The 21,167-nt window shown below is 53.6% G+C and overlaps 1 protein-coding gene across 2 annotated transcripts in view; it reads left to right on the top strand.

The window, feature by feature from the left end:
* Positions 1-21,167, top strand: part of ST3GAL1 (ST3 beta-galactoside alpha-2,3-sialyltransferase 1) — an 89,862-nt gene that overhangs the window by 48,112 nt on the left and 20,583 nt on the right. The window contains exon 4 of one of the 2 annotated variants that reach the window (XM_065902624.1): positions 578-632. The exons of the other annotated variant lie outside the window; for it this stretch is intronic. The gene's annotated coding sequence lies outside the window, so the exon portion shown is untranslated. The remainder of the gene's footprint in view (positions 1-577; positions 633-21,167) is intronic. 2 annotated transcript variants of the gene reach the window in all.

The raw sequence follows: 21,167 nt of genomic DNA, 5'->3' as shown, positions 1-21,167 counted from the left end.
CCAGCTGTCTGCTGCCGGTTAGAAAGTTCAGGGATCAGACCCCGTCCCCGCCTCCACGTGTGATCTGGGATTTGCCACCAGTTCACCCACAAGTGCCACCTGCCTGTGTCTGTCTTCTGGTTAGAGAAGGGCTTCGACCCCACAGGCTTCCAGCCCCGCTCCGACCCCGCCAGGCTTTGCCTGACAATCCTGTCTCCTACTGTGTCCCATGGGAAGCTGTAGGTTAACCCACGTGTGAAGCGTCTTAAACTCAGAGCAGGGCGCACAGTGGTCTCGGGTCCGAGCACACCCTCCTGTCTGCGCTCTAGAGCAGGAAGCCGGCTTAGCGATCAGGCAGCGCGGAGCTTTCATGTTGGGTGTGGAACAGGAAGCCTGCACCCTCAGGTCCCCCGACTCCCCCACCCCGGGACTCTGAAGGTGACTGCTGTCACTCTGCTCTCCACGGCTCTGTCGCTTCTCACCAGCGCTCAGCACTCACTCTGTCTGAGCTGAGCACGAGGCAGGCGCTCTCCTTAGATCTTCACACCCTCTCTGTAAGACTGAGTGTGGTTTTTTTTCTCTTTTGGCCATTTTTCAGATGAAGATACAGAGGCTCAGAGAGGTTAAGGGACTCCCCCGAGATCACACAGCCGGTAAGTGGCAGAGTTGGACTTTGAACCCAGCTCTCTTTGGCACCAGAATCTGTGCTCTTAATCGCCTTGTTTTCTGTGCCTTAAGCTGTTCAATCGTCCTCTTCCACCTGAGTGTGGGAGACCTGTGGCTTGGTGACTATTTTATTTCTTCCTGTGCTTCCTACAGCATCCAGAACACAATAGGCTCTCCATACCTACATGGCGTTTAGAAGGCAAGCCTTTCTAATCCCACTTGGTTGTACAGTGTTCAGGTAATGGGGTGTGTATCTAATCACTGAACTGTCCTGATTAACTACTTCCACTTTTTGCCACGTTCAAATACATCAGTATCTCCAGTGTTCTAGCCTGGAGAACCGCATGGACAGAGGAGCCTAGGGAGCTACAGTTTCCATGGGGTCACAAAGGGTCAGACAGGACTGAGTATCTAAGACACACAAGTTCATCAATATCTCCAACAGACACAAATAAGAAATGCGTTATACCCCCTATTGTAAAGACCAGATAACCCTATGTGTGGACTGTATTCATAGACTGTTTTGAAGATGAGTGGGTCTTTTTGTTGTGATTCCAGAAGTAGGAACGTCCCCCAGGGTGGGACGGAGGGCAGGACTTTGAGGAGCCGCCTGCTCCTCCCCCTGCATCTAAACGGGCTCCCGCTGTGTACTGATGCTCTCCCCCACCTTCCTCCTGCAGCCTCGCCTTGGCTCTGACTACGTCCACTTTGCCTTGGTCCTCCTGCTTCTCACATCTCTTCTCTTCCCTCTCCTCTTTCTCATCTTTGAAACCAGTCTCTTCCTTTTCAGAAGATTTCCTAGAACTCATCTTTGAAAACCCCTTGAATATGAACAAGCCCCATTTAGTAACATGACCACACGCAGACTACCTGATTTGGTCTCCAAACTCCTCAAAGAGAAATCCTGGAGTGGGGGTGGAAGTGGGTGTGACGTTCATAGGCCACCAGTGTGGACTTTGGGTGTGGTCTATTAACGGTTTTGGTTTTTGAACCTCTTTAGAGGTAAAGAGAAGGCCCAGCAGCTGGGCCGGAGGTCCCCCCACCAGCCATGTGGCCCGGAAAAACTGAGTTTCAGTAGCTCATTTCTGCCTGGGTGAGATTCAGTTTAAAGAAAACATGAAAACCACAGTTGATGTCCTTGTCCAGAAGTCTGGAAAGCTGGTTCTAAGCCTGGTTCTGCCACATCACCTGGTGTGGACTTTGCTAAGTCCCTAGTCTTCATGGGGGCCTCAGTTTGCCCGTCTGTACAGTGGGTTATGGACCAAGTACAGCTAAGACTGACTCCCGGCGGTGGTTTTTCAGCTGCGGCATCGGTGAGCCTTTGATGATGTTTTTGCAGATTCCTGGGTTGACAGGAAGAGCCACGGGGCAGAGGACTGAGGGAGAGGTGGCGTGTGATCAAAACAGTGCTGTACCCTGATCAGGACAGACCCAGAGCCAGATGCACACGTGGATTCAGGGATGAGCCTCCCGTGACTGACTGGGGCCATCCCACTCCAGGGAGGTCAGTCAGAGGCTCAGACCAGACCCGTGGGCCCCGCAGCGGGCCCGGTGCCTCCGCACAGGCAGTGTACCTGCGTCATGTTCCGGCCACAGAGGGACTCAGCAGGCAGCTCTCACACCTGCAGACCACACCTCTGCGCACCGTACAGATACACAGTGCGGTTTTGTAGTATTTGGGGGTTTGCTGCTTTTGCAAAAACCAAAGGAAGTGTGTAGGCTGGGCTCTGACTTCCCCTCCCTGAGGATGGCCGATCTGCTTGGGCAGGGACCAGCAGAGCTGAGCGAGGCCCGGAAACCTCCAGACACAAGGTCCAGGGGTCAGAGGGCACCTGCTCCCACCCCTTGGGTGCTGTGGCCGGCCGTTCACGGGTCAGGCCGACTGAGTTGTCTTTGGAATCGTCCCATTTGCCGTATGAGGACACCAATGCTGGGAAGTGACCGAGAGCCCTCACCCACACTGTGCACACAACTGAATGAACCTCTGCTCCCTGAGATTGGACCACTTCTCACCCTGCCATCGGTCCACATGGATCTGTTGAGGCCCCAGTATGGTTCTCAGCAGGGTTGACTCAGCAGTGAGGGATGCTGGTGAAGTTCCTGCCCCCCTGGTTGGTGGGGAGACAGATAGACAAAGAAAGAAGAAACTTGGCGTACAATGGAGTGTCCTTTTGTGATTAAAGCTGTAAGGGAAAATGCAGCTGAACAAAAGGGTTAGTGACAAGAGTGACCCCTAGAGTGATCCTGTCTTAAGGCAGTCAGAGAAAACCTCTTCAAGGAGAGCAGCTGGCAGAAGCATGCATGCAGTGAGGGAGTGAGCCCCGGGGGCTCCACCCTAAGACAGTCTAGGTGAGAGAAGAGCATGTGCGAAGGCCCTGGGCAAGGCATGTGCTTACTATACCTCGCACCCTTGGCATCTGATGGTCTGTGTGTTTGCCTCCCCACCTTCCCAGCAACAGCTCCTGATCATCTCCGTTATTCCCTCCATCCGTCACCTCCACATGTCTAGGGGTATGGCAGGGACTAGCCATTGCATGGTAGGAAAAATCAGACAGAACTGAATGGGGCTGAGAGCAGGTGCGACTCTAACAAGAAATTGCTGGTATCATTCCTTCATCTTCTTTGCACAGTTCACTCTTGGGTGGCTTCCCTAGTGGTTCAGTCAGTAAAGAATCCGCCTGCCATGCAGGAGACATGGGTTCAGTCCCTGGGTCGGGAGGATCCCCTGGAGGAGGGCACGGCAAGCCACTCCAGTATTCTTGCCTGGAGAATCCCCATGGCAGAGGAGCCTGGTGGGCTACGGTCCATGAGTCTGACACCACTGAGCTACTAAGCACAGCGCAGTGCCCTTGGGTGACACTTGGAATAGTTTCACATTCTTGCTTTGTGTTTATTCTCATAATGCGTGTTTAAACCAAGACTGAGTTTTCAGCATGCTGTGATGCACTAGTTTAAGCTCATCTTTCCAAGCAGGGCAGGAACCTGGATTCTAAAACCACAGGAACAGAGCAAGAAAGTAGGCTGGGGCTGCACCGCTGACCTCAAGCTGAGCGCAGGAGAGGAGGTTCCAGTGCCCTGAGCAGGGCCTGGGGTGGGGGTGGGGGCATGGGCCTGGCCATTAGCGGGCTGTGATCTTGAGCAGACCCCGTCCCCTTGGGGCTCCATTTGTTTCCTGTGCACCCTTGGTACTGATGCTTGTCCAGCTCCTTCCAGAGCAGCTCACAGCCTGGGTGTGCCAGAAGGGACATGCTTTGGGAATGAGGGATGCCAGCTTCTAATCTTCCTGCTGCCACCACGTTGACCACCTTGGACAGGTCACATCCTCTCCTAGAACCTTCGTGTCTGCACCTGGGGGGCAGAAAAAGTGGAAAGGCCTGATTCTCCCTGTGATCTTCCGTGATCTCAAAATGCCCCAAGCCTTTGCCTCCAAGGCAGGCAGCAGCCCAGCCCATGGACAGAGCCTTCTAGCAGCGCCCCTTTGATTCGGTAGACCTGGAGCTCTCAGCCGAGAGGTGCCCAGTGAAGAGGGCACGACCTTGGCCATCCTGCCTCAGGCATTCAGATTAGAGCTTCAGATAGTCCTCACCTCCCCCTGATCTGAGACCTGGGGCTGCAGAGCCAGAAATTCATTTACCAGAGCAGAGGAATATGTCTGTTTCTTCAGGGCCCAAAAGGACTTATTAAGTCTTCCATGAACTGAATTTCATTCAGCTGGAAAAAGAATAATCAGAGAGCAGTTCCGCCTGGTTACTTGAACGTTTCTCATAAGAAAGGGTCAAAAAGCATCTGTACCGTGAGGCTCAGTCTGCCCTGCTTCCTCCCCAGGGAGCAGGCAGCCTGGTGATTGACCAGCAAGCCCATCCACATCATTGGGCCATCCACCTGTCCATCTACCCATAACAGGCCCCCACGAGGGGCCAGGGCCAAAGGCACCAGAGACACAGTCTGTGCATTCAGAGCAGTTACGGCTCAGTCTGACAGTTTTCTACATCTGGTCGAACTCTAGAGAGTCTGTGACTGAGTTCACTCTTAAGGTCACAAAAATGTGAACATTCAGAAACTTTCACTTTTCTATGTTTTCTGTTTTCCCCAATGTTAACTCCAGATTCATTGGCTCAAAACATTCTTTGTTTGCTAACTAAAGCTAATGTCTGTCTCCCCTTTAATCAGTGCAAATTTTCTTCTTGTCCATTTCATTCCATCCAGTACATCCCAGCCTCATGTGAATTCTGGGGAAAAGGAGAGGCGAGGGAACCAGGGAAGTTCCTGGGAAAGTGGTGCTGGAGACATGAAATTCACCAACCAGGAGGGGACAGGAAACAGCCACTCCATCAACAAGGAATTTTGGCTGATAACAAAATACTTTAAGATATGGAAAGTAAACTCTGGGGTTTGATTTATTCTACTTACAAGCTAATGGGTGTAAGGTCTGGGGTTTGATTTATTTCACTTATGAGCTAATAAACTAAGTTGTTAGTGTTTCGGGGATGCTGGCAAAACAGAAGAGTCCTATGTCAGAGATGAGAGACTTGTGAAGTGGGAGAGACCCTACTCCTTTCATGCCTGGAGCCTCAGCTCAGGGTGAGTTCTTCTGTACAGTCAAAGCTATGGCTTTTCCAGTAGTCATGTATAGATGTGAGAGTTGGATCTTAAAGAAGGTTGAGCACTGAAGAACTGATGCTTTCAAATTGTGTTGGAGAAGACTCTGGAGAGTCCCTTGGACTGCAAGGAGATCTGACCAGTCAATCCTACAGGAAATCAGTCCTGAATACTCATTGGAAGGACTGATGCTAAAGCTGAAACTCCAATGCTTTGGCCACCTGATGCATAGAACTGACTCCTTGGAAAAGACCCTGATGCTGGGAAAGATTGAGGGCAGGAAGAGAAGAGGACGACAGAGGATGAGATGGTTGGATGGCATCACCAACTCAATGGACATGAATTTGAACAAACTGGGAGACGGTGAAGGACAGAGGAGCCTGGCGTGTTGCAGTCCACAACTTAGCGACTGAACAATAACAACATAACTTAGTCAATACTTTCAGAGGTTGAGTTCAGGAAACAAAAAGGAGTGAAAGTTCTTGGTACCATTTCCTAGGTCATGGATTATCAGTAGGCACTTATTCTTTATGCCTGCTCATCTACCTGTAAAATAGGAAGGAAATAAGCACCTAGGCATATATGATGAATCAGAAGACCATGTACTTATTATTTGCATTAATGTGAGAAAGCAAACTCACCCTGATAATTCAGCCTTCTAGGTTTTGGATTATTCCTTTCTTAACTGAGATTAAAACTGTTTGAGTTGCAGCTCTAGTTCACAGCACACATGCAGACACCTGTGTGGAATTCACCTGCCAGGATCTTCCCTGATAAAGATGCTGGTCATTCACTGGGAGAGGGGAGGACATGAAGGTGAAAAGGGTCAGGTTCCCAGAGAGCAAAAGAATAGAGCAAGAGAGAAAACAGCTGAGGCAGCCCCTCTTCAGATCTTGCACCAGTGGATGAAAAAAAAAAAAAAGCATCATCAACAGTCCATCTAAGAAAGAAATGGAAAATTTTATTTGAGCCAACCTGAGGATCACATGTTGGCTTAAAACTCAACATTCAAAAAACTAAGATCATGGCATCTGGTCCCATCACTTCATGGCAAATAGATGGGAACTAGTGACAGACTAGTGACAAATAGTGACAGACTTTATTTTGGGGCTCCAAAATCACTGCAGGTGGTGATTACAGCCGTGAAATTAAAAGACACTTGCTCCTTGGAAGAAAAGCTAGGACCAACCTAGATAGCATATTAAAAGCAGAGATATTACTTTGCTGACAAAAGTCCATCTAGTCAAAACTATGGTTTTTCCAGTAGTCATGTATGGATGTGAGAGTTGGACCATAAAGAAAGCTGAGAGCTGAAGAATTGATGCTTTTGAACTGTGGTGTTGGAGAAGACTCTTGAGAGTCCCTTAGACTGCAAGGAGATCCAATCGGTCCATCCTAAAGGAAATCAGTCGTGAATATTCATTGGAAGGACTGATGCTGAAGCTGAAACTCTGATACTTTGGCCACCTGATGCAAAGAACTGACGCTTCTTCAACACAACTGAAGCGACTTAGCACCGCACAAAGATTATAACCCAGGAGACAGTCTTTCGGAAAGCTTGGAGGACTATTCCTCATGTTAGAAATCAGAGCACAGTTATGCACATTTTGGAGACAAAAAGTTCTATGTCAGATGACATGTTATGGACAGTTTACACAATCCAGATCTACACATCCAAGGCAAGCAATGGGTTATGTGGGTCTTCGTGAACCTTCACAAGATTAAGAAGAAAGTTTATCTCCTGAGGAATGTGGTGGCCCTTGATGAGATGAAGGAGGAATCTTCTAAGGAAGTGGAAGAAAGTGAAAGTGTTGCTCAGTCGTGTCCGACTCTTCGAACCCATGGAATGTAGACCACCAGACTCCTCTGTCCATAGGATTCTCCAGGCAAGAATCCTGGAGTGGGTTGCCATTTCCTTCGCCAGAGGATCTTCCCAACCCAGGGATTGAACTCAGGTCTCCCACATTGCAGGCAGATTCCTTACCATCTGAGCCATCAGGAACACCCATCTTCTAAACAGGTCTGGTCAATACAGATGCACAACACACACACTAAAATGAAAGTGTTAGTCGGGCTTCCCTGGTGGCTCAGACGGTGAAGACTCCGCCTGCAATGCAGGAGACCTGGATTCGCTCCCTGAGCTAGGAAGATTCCCTGGAGAAGGGAATGGTAGTCTGGTTAATAGGGACGCACAACACACCCTAAAATGGAAGGAGGAGACCACACGGACAAAGATAACCTTTGTGTTTAAATTTTTCTTGTCTTGCTATAAAACATGGGCTTGATTTCGTTATCCATCACTCTTATCCTGTACTGTGTATCTGGGGAGGGCTGTAGTTACCCCAGTGTCCCTCCCACAAACTCCAGTGGCCCCTGTGTCAGCTCAGGATACTCAGACACAAGGATGTGCATTGCCCCATGGCTGGGTGAGGTCACCCAGCTGGCAGAGTAGAAGCGATGGGACTCTCGGATGGAGACCCTGCCTGGTGTCAGGTACGCTCCGCCAGACCCCGAGACATGCCTGAACCCACCAGCCCGGCCAGTCTCTGAGACCCCAGGGCAGCAGTCAGTCTCTTTAAAGCCCGCCTTTCACCACAGCATTTCAGGAAAAGATGAAAGGAAGTCTGTGCTTTAAAGCAAATTAGGCAGAACGAGAGGGTTTCAAAGTGCCACGCTCCCCAAGTGGGAGGCTCTTTGATGGGCAACAGGGGACAGACCCTGCAGTCTCCCGCCCTCGGCCAGGGAGCTGGGGCAGAACGGCTTTGTCCCCAAGCACCTGTGGCCACAAGGGGCGTATTCACCATCTGGGGCGGGTCAATGTAGCTCACTCTTTCCTGCCTTCCTGCTTGACTTGCCTCCCCCATTGTGTGGAGGATGGGTAGTAGCTGTGAACACTTTGTAGGGAGGGGTGGGAGTGGGAATAGGGCTGAGTGGGGGTGTGACCTTCCAGGCGGCATGGATGCACCCACGGCAGGGGTGTTGGGCTCCAGCTAGGACTCCAGCCGTGAGAGCAGCTCAGGCTGTGGGGCAGACCCTTAGGTGCAGAGCTCAGGATCTTGATCCTAGATCACCTTTTCGTGTCCCTCTGACCACATGTACAGACCTGGGCCAAATGGCTTAACCTCCCTGAGCCTCCATTTTTCTCATCTGTAAAATGGGCATATTAATAGACTTAGTGAGTTCACAGGAAGAAAGCTCTTAGACCAGTCCTTAGAGGTACGCTTAGCACAGTCAGGACACAAGGTATGTCTGCTCTTAACACTCGATGCAGAGGAGGAGTCGGATAGGCTCCTGGCCTCTGTGGAGCTCACAGCTCCTCTCTGTCTCATTCCCAAGGCATGGGTTTTTACGGTTCTGATTTTGCATACAAAGGATCAGTGTAGTCAGGGTGGCTGGTCACAAAGCTCATCATGCTTCGGAACTTCAGTCCTCCGTCCTCAGAACTTCAGTCCTCCGTCCTCTTTCTGCTTCCCTCACAGGAAACAGAAGCTAGCTCGAGTTCTGTCTCCATCCCCTGCTTGCTGGATGGCTGACCATGACCACGTGCTTTAACCGCCTGAGCCCCTATGGTCAAATAAGGCCTTGGACAATGAGCACTTATTATTAATAGATGGCATTCATTAATTACAGACGGCGAGATGCAAGGCCGAGGGGCCAAAGCTCCAGCAGCGGGAGAGGACCACCTCGCTGTGGGCACCCCTCACATCCCCCAAGGGGGATTAAGATGCAGGGCAGGGCCTCCTGCGGGCACGGCAGCCTCAGGACGGCCTTGACCCTTGGTTGAATCTCAGGCTCATCCCTGGCCAGGTGCCCTTGAACAAGAGCCCTCACCTTTGACCTTGGCGGAGATAGCATCACCCCCTCACGGCCTGGGAGGAGCGCCCAGCTCGGTGCCTGACGCATAGCTGTGGGTGTTAGAGACAGGTCCCCTGCCCCCTTCCCCGACACACACATCAGCGCTGGTTTCTCCGGGACTCCCCAGCTGTGGGTACAAATGGGGAATACTCACTCGGGGATCCCCACCTCCCGTGGCTCCAAGCCTCCCTGCTGCTCCCGGCACTGAGGACTCCTGCCACGTCCTCCACGTGTGCAGGTCGTTCCTGTCTCTGTGCTCCTGCCTGGCTCGCTGGGCCTCTGCTGCCCACAAGCTACCTGACCTCAGCCGCCCAGGAGCTCACTGGGGCCCCCATCCTTGCGCATCTGCTCAGACACCCTTGCTCTCAGTCCCCCCAGTGGACAGCTGCACAGCCCCTCATCAAGAGGGCAAGATGTCCCTCCTTCCCCAAGTTCGGGGCTAGGGAGGGGGCCCCGAGTGGGTGACTTGGGCCCAGAGCGCTGCGGGCTTGAATACACAGAGCGGCCCCTCTTCTCTTCCCAGACGGGGCTCGGCCAGGGGAAGGGAGCTGGGCCAGTTCTATCCCAATCACCCCACTGGACAACATGACAGTCTTCCGACTGCTGACTTCCAGGGATGGTTTGTGCCCAACACGTGCTTCCCTGGGGCCCCTGCCCACCCTAGGGCACAGGTGGGTGCTGGGCTCCTCGCCACTTTGGCCGCTGGGTTTATCCAGCAATCTGAGCCCCCATTCTGGATGTCACCAGAGATCAGCCCCCCTAACACCCCTCCAGGAACTGATTGGATGCCCTTTGTTAATCATCGGAGTTCAGATCTCCCCTTGAAGTCAGGGGGCCTGGCAGGAAGTCAGGGAACCCCCAGCTCTTCAGAACCAAGGGCAGACCCCAGAGGTGAGGGTGTGGTGGGGAAAGACATTCTGAATCGTCTTTCCTTTGTCGTGACTTCTCTGCCACCCAAATCAGGAAATCCCTCTTTCTTCTGGGACCTGGTGTCTGCCCTGTTGTCTCAGGGCAACTCCTGAGGTTCCCGACCACGTTACACACTTTGGATATTGTGTGGATGCCTTTGGACTCCAATTTGATCATCCCTCAGTCTACACACATAAGGAGATTTGTGGATTTAAATTCCCTTTTGTGCAGCTCAAAGCATGAAAATTGATCCAGCTCCTTCTCATATGACCCTAATCCTGGTTAATCATGTTTCTCACGGGTGCTTCTCCAAACCGCCAGCTCTGAAGTCCAGCTGGTGTGTCCAGGAACCTCTGCTTTCTCCTCCAGCTCCCCAGCACAGGAGCAGGCAAGAGGTTTTAGGGTGAGGAGAGGATTTACAAATCCTAGAGAGAGTCCCCCCAACCTGCTGCACTTCTTGGGTGTGGGGGAAATGGGCAAACAGAGAAGTCATTGCAGGAAGGAGTGGGGGAAAGTGAAGTCCCCCAAAACGGGCTTCCCAGTGCCCCAGGATGGAGGCAGGGCTGCTCTCCTCCAGGGACTGTGGTGCGCACACCCTCCGGTCCAGGCTCCTTGTGCTGGTTGTGTTGATGCCATCTGCTGCTCATAGACCATCTCTGGCTCCCCACTGCCTTCATCCCAAAGTCCACATTCCTACAGACTTCCGTCACCGGGCCTCCACCTACCACAGTCACTCCTAAGGGCACCCTATTTTCCAGAACTGTGCCCCCCATCACCACCACCTCCACCAACTCACTGTTTGGGAGACACCTGGCTTCCACCACCTCTCCCATCGCCTCCATCAGCCCCAGGCCCCTGCTGTGTTCAAGGTTCAACTCCCTGCCCACCTCCTCCACAGAAGCTGTGTCCCTTCTCCCTTTGGTGGTTACTAACCCGCCACTTCCAAATCCCTGGGGCCCTTGGCATTCCCTCCTTAGCGATGCTGGTCCCTCATGGGCAGCCTCACTATCTAGCAGTGAAGAGAGACACGGCGGTGCTCACTGAGGTGTTACAGGTGCCCTCTCGTGCCCAGGTGAGAAGCAGTGCCACCCAGGAGGGCAGCATTGAAGAGACCTTGGGAATCAGCCCCAGCCCGCCACGGCCATGTGACCCCAACTCTGCCTTGAACCAAGGAGGTGATAATGCTACTTTCCCCAGAGGACTCGGGACTGCCTCCTTCACACCCGGGCTCGTCCCTAAGAAGCCATGTGGCCTTGAAGGGTGTCCACCCCGGAGATCCTCGAGGTGCCTTGAAGGTGTCCAGCAAAGAAAGCATCAGATACTGACACAGTTGGATGGGTGGGTTGCGAGAATAGATGGGGAGACAGGACAAAGGTACCACTACCTGTGGCCAGCAGATCTGGTTAGAGATGTTCTATGACCCTTGTCTTCAGTCGCTCAGTCATGTCTGACTCTTTGCAACCCCATGGATTGCAGCACGCCAGGCTTCCCTGTCCTTCACCATCTCCCGGAGCTTGCTCAAACTCAATTCTATTGAGTCAATGGTGCCATCCAACCATCTCATCCTCTATGGCCCCCTTCTCCTCCTGTGTTCAGTCTTTCCCAGCATCAGGGTCTCTTCCAATGAGTTGGTTATTTGCATCAGGTGGCAAAAGTATTGGAGTGTCAGCTTCAGCATCAGTTCTTCCAATGAGTATTCAGGGTTGATTTCCCTTAGGATGGACTGGTCTGATCTCCTCCAGTCTAAGGGACTCTCAAGAGTCTCCTCCAACACCACAGCTCGAAAGTCTTAGTCCGCAGGAAAAACAATGAGGATTGTGTCTGATACCTGGATATTTAAGTCCAGCAGAAGTCAGAGAATTGACGAGTGGGAGACAGCCGGTGACTTGTTCACAGATGGGCCTCAGGAGTGGGTGGAGTCGCGTCTCAGGCGCCACCCAGAGCAGTCAAGGGCTGAAGGGCCCTTGGTCTGTGACTCACCTGTGATCCAGCGGCTGGTGGGTGTGACCCCGGAGCCTGGAGGCAGGGCTTGTTAGGGTGCCCCCTGGTGGGACCTAGAGTGCGGTGAGCCTGGAGCCTGCATGGCACCCACAGGGCTGGCCGCCCCTGTGCTGTCCCTGCCCCAGGCCGTCTCAATGGCCGGAGGAGGACAGGGAGGCTTCTTGATGGTGAGTCTCGGGCAGCGTTGGGAGCAGGGCTGGGAGGATTCCAGAGGGAGCCTGAGCCAACTCTTCATGAAAAGCCCTCCGAGCTGCTGCGACTGTTCTTGGAGCAGCTGTTTCTCTGGGGAGACAAGGACTGGGGAAGCGGGGCTCCCTGCGGACCACACCCCCAGGGGTGATCTTTGCAGGATGCACACGGCCCATTCACAGTGGACCATCTGGGGAAGGTGTGGCCAGGCTGATTCTTGGGTGCGGTGTGGTCCCTGGGGATGAAAACCATGGGGTGTTTCTAATCCTGGGGCTGAGGAGGCCTGAGACCCACAAACAGTCACTGCATGAAGAGGGCCGCTGACAGGAGCCAGAGGCCACCAGGTCTTGACTGCCCCCATGGGGGTCGGGAGGGACCAGAGCCCTAAGTATCTGGTCTCAGCCACCATTCTCCTTCCAGTCTCCTGTCTGTGCCCGCACAGCCCAAAGCCGACCAGTGTGGGAACTCATGGTTGAGGCCACAGGGCAACCCTGGGCACAGAGCAGGGTGCCAGGAGAGGAGGGAAGGAAAGTCGAGGTGCCCAGCTCACCACCCGAGCCCCCAGAAGGCCAGGCCGCACACCTTCGGCCCTCCCGGGAATGCAGGGACGGCCGGGCAGGGGTGGTGCTGTGTGCGGGAGGTGCCCTGTGGGCGCCCCAACCCGAGGGGCTTAGGCAAGTGGGCACCTTCCTGAGCCTGACCTCCCCTCTGCTTCAAACCCCGAAGAGACTTCCCCTGGCTCCAGTATGGTATGTGGTTCCAGCCCTTGCCTGACCCGTCCCCACCCCCAGCCCCATCTTGCGTCTTCCTCTCTGCGTTTCTGCTCGACTTGACCACCTCTCTTTCAGTTCCTTCCAGCCCACCTGCTTTCCTGACAGGCCTCTGCACCTGCAGCTTCCTTCACCCGGAGGCCCCTATCCTCTCTGCCCAATTACTGACCCATCCTGCGGTCATCTGGCCATTAGCACTTTCTTAGGGGGCCCGCTGACTCACCCCCAGCTCTCTCTTCGGTCACACGAAGGAAAGGGTAACAGCTGGTTCTCCAGAGGAAAAAATCCAATACAATAGATGTGTGTGTATATTGAGAGGTTAAATTTTCGGAATTGGCTCATGCCACGGGGCGGGGAGGGGGCGGGGCGGGGGCGGGGCGGGGGCGGGGCGGGGGCGGGAGGGGGCGGGCCTTCCCTGGTGGCTCAGTGATAAAGAGCCCGCCTGCCAAAGCAGGAGATGCGGGTTTGATCCCTGGGCTGGGAAGATCCCCTGGAGAGGTAAATAGCGACCCACTCCAGTATTCTTGCTGGGAAATCCCACAGACAGTGGAGCCTGGCGGGTTATAATCCATGGGGTCAAGAAGAGTCAGACACTACTTAGCGACTGAAAAACAGCAACAGCATGCAACTCGGGGCTGGCAGACTCAAAATCTGGGTGGCAGACCTACAGCCTGGAGACTCAGGCGGGAGTGGGTGATGCAGTTGCGGTTGACGTTGCAGCTGTAAGTGTGAACTCTGTACGGCCAGCTGGCGGGCTGGCAAGTCAGGCAGGATTTTTGTGTTACTTATCATCACAGCCTGTTTGCCTCTCCCTGAGGCCATCTCTCAGGCCTCACCTCACCCAAGCGGGGCTGCTCTTGGATGATGTTTTCTGGGGCAATCTGGGCCTGGCTGCCGTCAAGGCTGGTCCTTCTTGAGCCGGGGGAGAGAGAGACACACACAGAGCTAGGCCAGGTCCAGGCTGGGCCACACGAGCCTGGCTGCCAACTTTGTGTGTGACTCAGAGGGTGGGGCTGGCCTGGAGATGCTGACCAGGGAGGAAGCAAAAGCTGGGGGAGGAGCGGTCACATCTGCCCTCTGCCAGGCCCTGCACTGGCTGCACGAAGATCCTCATGTCACTGCTGTGGCGTGTCACTGTCAGTCTCCCTCAGCTCGGACGTCACGGGGGGCTCCGGGTGGTGCCCCCACCTGCTGTGCTCCCCCTCGCCCAGTACCCCAGCTCCTTGGGATTCTGTCCCTTGACAGCTGTGGGCCTCTGTTCCCGCCTCTGAAAGATGGAGCTGGTACCCAGCCCCAGAGCTGTGACTGTCCAGTACTGTGGGTACACAGGGTCTGCAAAGGGCCTCCATAAGCAGGTGATGTCCCCTGATGACCGATTAATCAGCGCCTTAGGTGGCCCCCTCAGCCCCTGCTGGCTTCTTCCCCTGTCCATCCCAGCCCATGATGCCCTCTACCCTCCTGACCCCGGCAAGTATGGAAACAGTCACGCCAGGGTAGCTGCGTGAAAGAGCAGGTTCCTTCTAAGGATTCAAGCGACCTTGGAGTCAGGCGCTGGCTCCCCTCTTGGCTCTGCACTTTGCCATGTGCCGTTGGATGCGTTGCTTCCCCTTTCTGAGCTCAGTCCCCGCCGTCTGTTCGGTGAAGTGGGCAGAAAAGAGAGGGCCGGGTGGGGGTGTTAGATGGTGCTCCTTGCAGGAAATCAGAAGCCGCTGGAGGATGTCAGAAGTCAAGCCCAGCATTCAGGGAGTGCTCGCTGTGTGCTGGGCGCAGATCCCTGAGTTTTGCCTGCACTGACCGGAGCCTTTCTCAGCCCAGCCCCGTGAGGCGTGTGTGAAGTGTGAAGTGAAATGAAAGTCGCTCAGTCGTGTCCGACTCTTTGTGACCCCATGGTCACATGGAGCCTGTAACCCGCCAGGCCCCTCTGTCCATGGGATTCTCCAGGCCAGAATACTGGAGTGGGTAGCCTTTCCCTTCTCCAGGGGATCTTCTTCGCCCAGGGATCGAACTCAGGTCTCCCACGTTGCAGGTGGACTCTTTACTAGCTGGGCCACAAGGGGAGCCCATGAGGTGGGCACCGCCTTATCCCCAGGTGATGATGAAGCTTCACTGAGACAGAAGCTTCAGGAGGATTTGGCTCAGAGGATCTGGGGCTTAGACAGTCATTGGAAAGGTGACGGGGGCCGTGCCCTCAGGTACATCCCTCCTGATGGTGAAGGCTGGAGCCCGGAGAGCAGGAAGCTACAAGAAGCCAGCACAGGGATTCCCTGGTGCTCCTGTGATTAAGAATCCACCTGCCAGTGCAGGGAATACGGGTTCGGTCCCTGCTCTTGGAGGATCCCACATACCGAGGGGCAGCTAAGCCCACGCACCAGAACTCCTGAGCCCGCTGCCTGGAGCCCCTGCCCTGCAACAAGAGAAGCCACACAAAGGGAAACGTGTGCACCACGACAAAAAGTAACCCCTGCTCGCCACAACTAGAGAAAGCCTGAGCACAGCGAGGAAGACCCAGCACGGCCAAAAATAAGATAAAATTAAAAAATAACTCTTAAAAAATAAAAAGATGCCAGCACAGAGTGTGGGGATGCCCTGCAAACTGGGAGGTGGAGGGAGGCAGAGGGGTTGGTCCACAGAGCAGCCGCCGCCCCCGCAGGAAGGAGGACAACCCTATGTCCATGCTGACTATCCTTCCATTATTGCAGAGCCCTCCAATCAGGGGAAGCTGGGAAAAGTTGCTTCTAACCTTCCAGCCCTCGCGATGCAGAGGAGAGAGCAGAGACAGAATCCCTAGTCCAGTAGACGCTAGCCGGCAGGGGCCGTGCAAGCAGGAAGCCCTCAAGTTGCACACAGGTTGATGCTCCAACAGTTAACCCTTTGAAAAGAGAAGGGCCCTGTGAATGACAGATACCCACTACGCTCTAGCCCATGCATTGCTCTGGGACCCTCCTCCCTGCAGATCCTCAGAGGTCCTGCCCAGTAGAGCAGGAAGAAGTGAAGGGCTGGTTGTCCCATCCCTTGACGCATGGAAGCAGCTAATGAAGTGAGTAGGAATCATCATTTTCCTCATTCTCCTGGTTTGTTCTTTCATGCCTAATTTCATTCAGTCTTTTAAATAATCCCGCCAGTAAGGTAAGTCCGGGAATCTGCTGGACTTTTACAAACGAGGAGCCTGAAACTTAGCGAGGGAAGAGAACTGACATTTATAAGGTGCCCCCAAACCAAGCTGCTCACTTTTGTGCAAATACCTTTGTTCCACAGCAGCCCTGCCTTCGGGCATTACGAGTCCCACAGTGTGGGCTTCCCGGTGGCTCAGGGGTAAAGAATCAGCCTGCAATGCAAGAGATGCGGGTTTGATCCTTATGTCAGGAAATTGCCCTGGAGGAGGAAATGGCAGCCCACTCTAGTATTCTTACCTCGAGAATCCCATGGACAGAGGAGCCTGGCAGGCTACAGCCCATGGGGTCACAAAGAGTCGGACGTGACTGAGACCACTGCACACAGTCCCAGTCTGTGGATTCAGAAACCGAGTGTCAGAGGGCTGCCGTGCCTTACCCCTGAGAGCAAAACTGGGAATAGGAAGAGCTGGGACTTGAACCCAGGTATGTGTGGGCCACTGTTCTTTTCCAACAACCACTGGCCATGGCCCATTGTCACAGAACCAGCACAGAGGGTTCACAAGTGTCCAGTGACCAGCGGCTCCAGAAGACCAGCAGAGAGAAGCAGCCCAGTGCTGAGCAGTCTCAAGAGGTGAGGAGTGGAAAATAGTAATAATGAAACGAAATAAAAATGGAGTACAGGACTCCCAGGTCAGCGAAAATGAAGGGGCCAAGAAGCAAAGCAACAGAAACCTCAGGAAGAGGACCATTATTCTGCACCTTTTTTATTCCTTTTGAGGCATTTGCCAGAATTTAAGTTGCATGGAACCAGAGCCTAAGGAAACAAGCTGAAGACAGCAGCTGAGAGATTGAAAAGCTAGACTGAGCTTTCGATAGTCTCACAGTGTGGGGGAGACAGAAGCTGGAAGTGGGAGGGTGCACGGAAGAGGCATGCCTACCAAACTCACAGCCCTCCCAGCTTTCCTCTAAGAAGGACTGTGCCCTGGGCTTCCTTGTGGCTCAGTGCAGAAGACTCTGGGTGGATCCCTGGTCCTGGAAGAGCCCACAGGCTGCAGAGCAACTAAGCCCATGTGCTCAGCCACTCAGTCGTGTCTGACTCTTCATGATCCCCTACACTGTAGCCCGCCAGGCTCCTCCGTCCATGGGATTTTCCAGGCAAGAATACTGGAGTGGGTGGCCATTTCCTTCTCCAAGGTACCTTCCCAACCCGGGGATCGAACCTGGGTCTCCTGAACAGCAGGCAGACTCTTTACCATTGGAGCCTCCAGGGGAGCCCACAACTAGAGAAGAGCCTATCAAAGCAAAGCATAGGCCTGGCATAGCCATACATAAATAAATAACATATGAGAGAAAAAAGAAGGACTATTCTTTATAAATGGGCTTCCCTGGTGGTTTAGATGGTAAAGCGTCTGCCTACAATGCAGGAGACCTGGGTTCAATCCCTGGGTTGGGAAGATCCCCTGGGAAGGAAATGGCAACCCACTCCAGTACTCTTACCTAGAAAATTCCATGGACAGAGGAGCCTGGTAGGCTAGTCCATGGGGTCACATTCCTTATAAGTAAGAGCAAGCCAGGAATAACGAGTCATCATGAAGACTGTGCAGCCTGGTTGTCTGGTCACCAACGGGCAGGGCGAGAGTGCCTGTGTTCTGCCCGCCTCCAGGGGCAAACAGATTCCTTCCTGTCTAAGCCACCTTATCCTCAGCTGCTACACTTCCAGCCCGTGCTCTGTCCACTGTTAACCAGGCACTCTGGAAGGCAGAACCAAATGACCAAAGAGAGATAAGGAGAGAAAACAGACAACAGAAATAGACCCTTGTCTCCTCCAAATGTCACGAGGGCAAGACATGGTTTTAAAGTAACCATGATGGATCATTGCAGGCAGATAGATGACAAGGTACAAATTTTCACCCGAGAACTGGAACTTATTTAAAATATTACTCAGGTGGCAACTCTAAAACTTAAAAAATAAGATAACTGAACTAAATGTAGTATATAATTTAAACAGAGTGGACACAGCAGAAGAGAGGGTGGACAAGGTAGTATCCATCTCAGGAAGTCAGAAAGATGACAGATTTGAAACCCACAGAAACGGCAGGAAAGGAAATGAGGACAATGAGGGCAGGTCCTGATGAAGTAGAACAATTAACCAAACAGTCACAAACCCAATCTGCCCATTCATTTGGTTTGCCAAGTATTGGAAGCAGTTCTTCTCTTAGTGGCTGGTAATCACCACTATCTCCCTATTGTTGGGGGTAGGGGCGCGGGGAGGAGGGTAGCTTCATTAGGGACCCTCCTTCGGGGAATCCTTTCTGAGTTCTTGAAGGGGCACTGACTTGTGTCAACTTTGAGGGGTGACCCTGTTGGACCGTGACATGCACCTTCTCTGCGCGTCCCCCAGTGAAATTGATCAGTCATGTCCAACTCTTCACGATGCTATAGACTGTAGCCCACCAGGCTCCTCTGTCCTTGGGAGTCTCTAGCCAAGAGTACTGGAGTGGGTTGCATTTCCTTCTCCAGGGGATCTTCCCAAGCCGGGGATGGAATCTGGGCCTCCCGCATTGCAGGCAGACTCTACCCTGTGAGCCGCCGTTCAGAACTATCCATCCTTTGCGGCTCCTCTGTGCCCCTCTGTGTGTCCCCCAGAAGTCCTGTCCATGGCTGAATGCTGCAGACAGAACTGGGAGCTGGGTCCTCCTCCCCTTCCTTCTCCTCGTCCTCCTTGTTACGGGAGGCGTGGCCAGCCTTCCTCGCTGTGCTCTTGGCTCAGGGAGATCTTTGGCCCGTGGCGTCTTGGCCTTGGTCCCATCTCAGGGGCCCGGGCTGGCGTTCCCCGTGTGTTGCAGGCTGCCTTACTTAATAGAGAACAGAAAGTCACGCATTCTTTGTTTCTTCCCTGGAGCAGGGGAGAAGGTGGGGGGGGGGGGCAGGGAGGGCTGTTTCTACTTTTCCACGGCGGTTTTGTTCCAGGGCTTTTGAGGGTACTGATTGGTACCAGCCTGGAAGGGTCTGCTGGTAGGTGGGTTTGGAACCAGCACCCTGGCCTCGGAGATGCAGCTTCCAGGAGGTACCAGATGAATGGATAGGAGGAGGGTGTCCTGGTCCCCCGTGCCTCTGCAGCCCGGCCTTGCCCTCTGTCCCAACACTCACTGTTCCCTCTCTCCAGCAGGGTAGAATGTTAATACCTCTCATGAAGCTGGGACGTTGTAAGGGACATAGCTTCTCATTCACAGTTGTATTTGATCAACATGGTTCAGTAATTATCTGTTTCAGTGAACTCGTCTCTGCCCTTGGCATCAGGATAGAGTCCAAAAGAGCATCATGGGCTCTGCTCATTACAAAGACAAATGTAATGAGACCTTCTGAGTCAGACCCTCCAGTGAGTCTCCATGTTGCTCAGAGACACTCAGTCTTGATCCTGGCTTCTGAATTCCGCACACCCTCCACCCTACCCACATGCACGCCCCTCTCGGATCCAAGGTCACCAGCATCCTCCCTGCCAAAGGTGCTGGGGCCTGGCAGGTACCTGGGAAGTTCCCACTTTAGAATCTTTCATGATGGCTTCCTGCCACCCAGCCCAAAGCCTGGACAGCACAGGGCCCCGGCAAATACGCATCGAGTGAATCAGTTGAATGGCTAGATCGTGCGCGGTTGATAGCCTCAAGAAGTGGGCAGAATCTGTGTTGTCAGCTCCGTTTTCCAGCTGAAGGGGTGGTTCAGAGAGGGTCGGGCACTCGTTCACAGTCACACAGCAAATGGGATTGAGAGCCTGGTGAGAGCTGGAGTCTTCAGACTCAGCCTGTGCGTTCTGGCTCAGCTCTCTCCTCTGACTCAGTGGCTCTTTCCCTTCATCCACGTCTACATCCCTGTAGGTTCCTGACATCAGGGCCACACCAAGGAGTGGGACTGAGTGTCCATCCTCATGGAGCGCCCAGCTCAGGGAAGAGACAGACTAGCACACAGCACAGGCAGAGAGGAGCCGGGATGCCCGGAAGCCAGGAGAAGCCCCTACTCAGGCCAGGCGTGGGCAGACCTCCCTCCCGGAGTCAAGGCAGCCAAGCAGGGTGCGGTGGGTTTTCTGGATGGTGTGGGGACGGCCAGGCTGGGTGCCCAGAGGCCAGAACAACTGTGACCTGTGGGTCAGTCATGTTGCTTCAAGTTACAAGCAGTCTGCTTTACACAATAAAGGGGATTTATTCTCTGATGTCACTGAAAAGTCAAGGCCCAGGGAGGGCAGCAGGCAAGATCAAGTAGGGACTCAACACCAATCACCTCTTCCAGTGAGGGAGTTAAGTGTCTGGAACAACTCCAGATCTCACATCCAAGCAGCAAACTGGCCAAAGCCAAAGAACGTCTCTCTCCCCGCTCCCCTGCAAAAGCCAGGAGTTTCGCTCCAGATGAATTAGGCTGCGTGCCCATCCCTGGACCAATTACTGCAGTAGGAGGGGTGGGAATCCTCTACCTGCCAAGTTAGATCAGAGCCTGCCCTTGAGGATAAGCAGGTTACTCTGACTTAGATGCCAGAGCTGGTTGCTGGACAGAGGAGCAGGGGGCGGCTGGAAGGGACGGCTCTGGACACCATTAGGCTCTCCATACAAGTCACGCTGTCACAAGTACCGAGTGGAGCAGGAGGCAGATGGAGAGATCTTGCCCCCCGGGGTTGAGGCCTCGAGGAAGCAGTAGAAGCAGCACAGCTTGTCCCCTGACTGTCTCCAGGACCGCACTGTGGATTTAATCTGATTTTTGAACTGCCCCTCTTTCTACCAGAAAATAATCAATCTCCCTTTCACTGTCACTTCCCTGGGGAAAAAGAAAAAAAAAAAAAAATCCAGCTGGTTGACAGCCTACACGTTGAGGATGGGGAAGGTAATTGATCAGACAGATAGAGATGGGGCATATGCTCAGCAAGGACGAACGGGAGGCAGGTTCAAGTGCAGAGGTGTGACCACAGCTGTGCTCTGTGGGAGCCCGAAAACCAGGGAGGTGTGGGAACTTGGATTACGGGCCTCCGAGGAGTCCCGGTGTGCTTTCTCTGAATAAGTGGCTCCCAGCTTTCTCTGTACCCCTCCAGCTATGGTCATCTGGG

The sequence above is a fragment of the Muntiacus reevesi genome, chromosome 12 (assembly GCF_963930625.1).
Source record: "Muntiacus reevesi chromosome 12, mMunRee1.1, whole genome shotgun sequence".
Taxonomy (NCBI): domain Eukaryota; kingdom Metazoa; phylum Chordata; class Mammalia; order Artiodactyla; family Cervidae; genus Muntiacus; species Muntiacus reevesi.
Note: the sequence above shows the minus strand (reverse complement) of the source record. Positions and strands in the feature narration are given on the sequence as shown.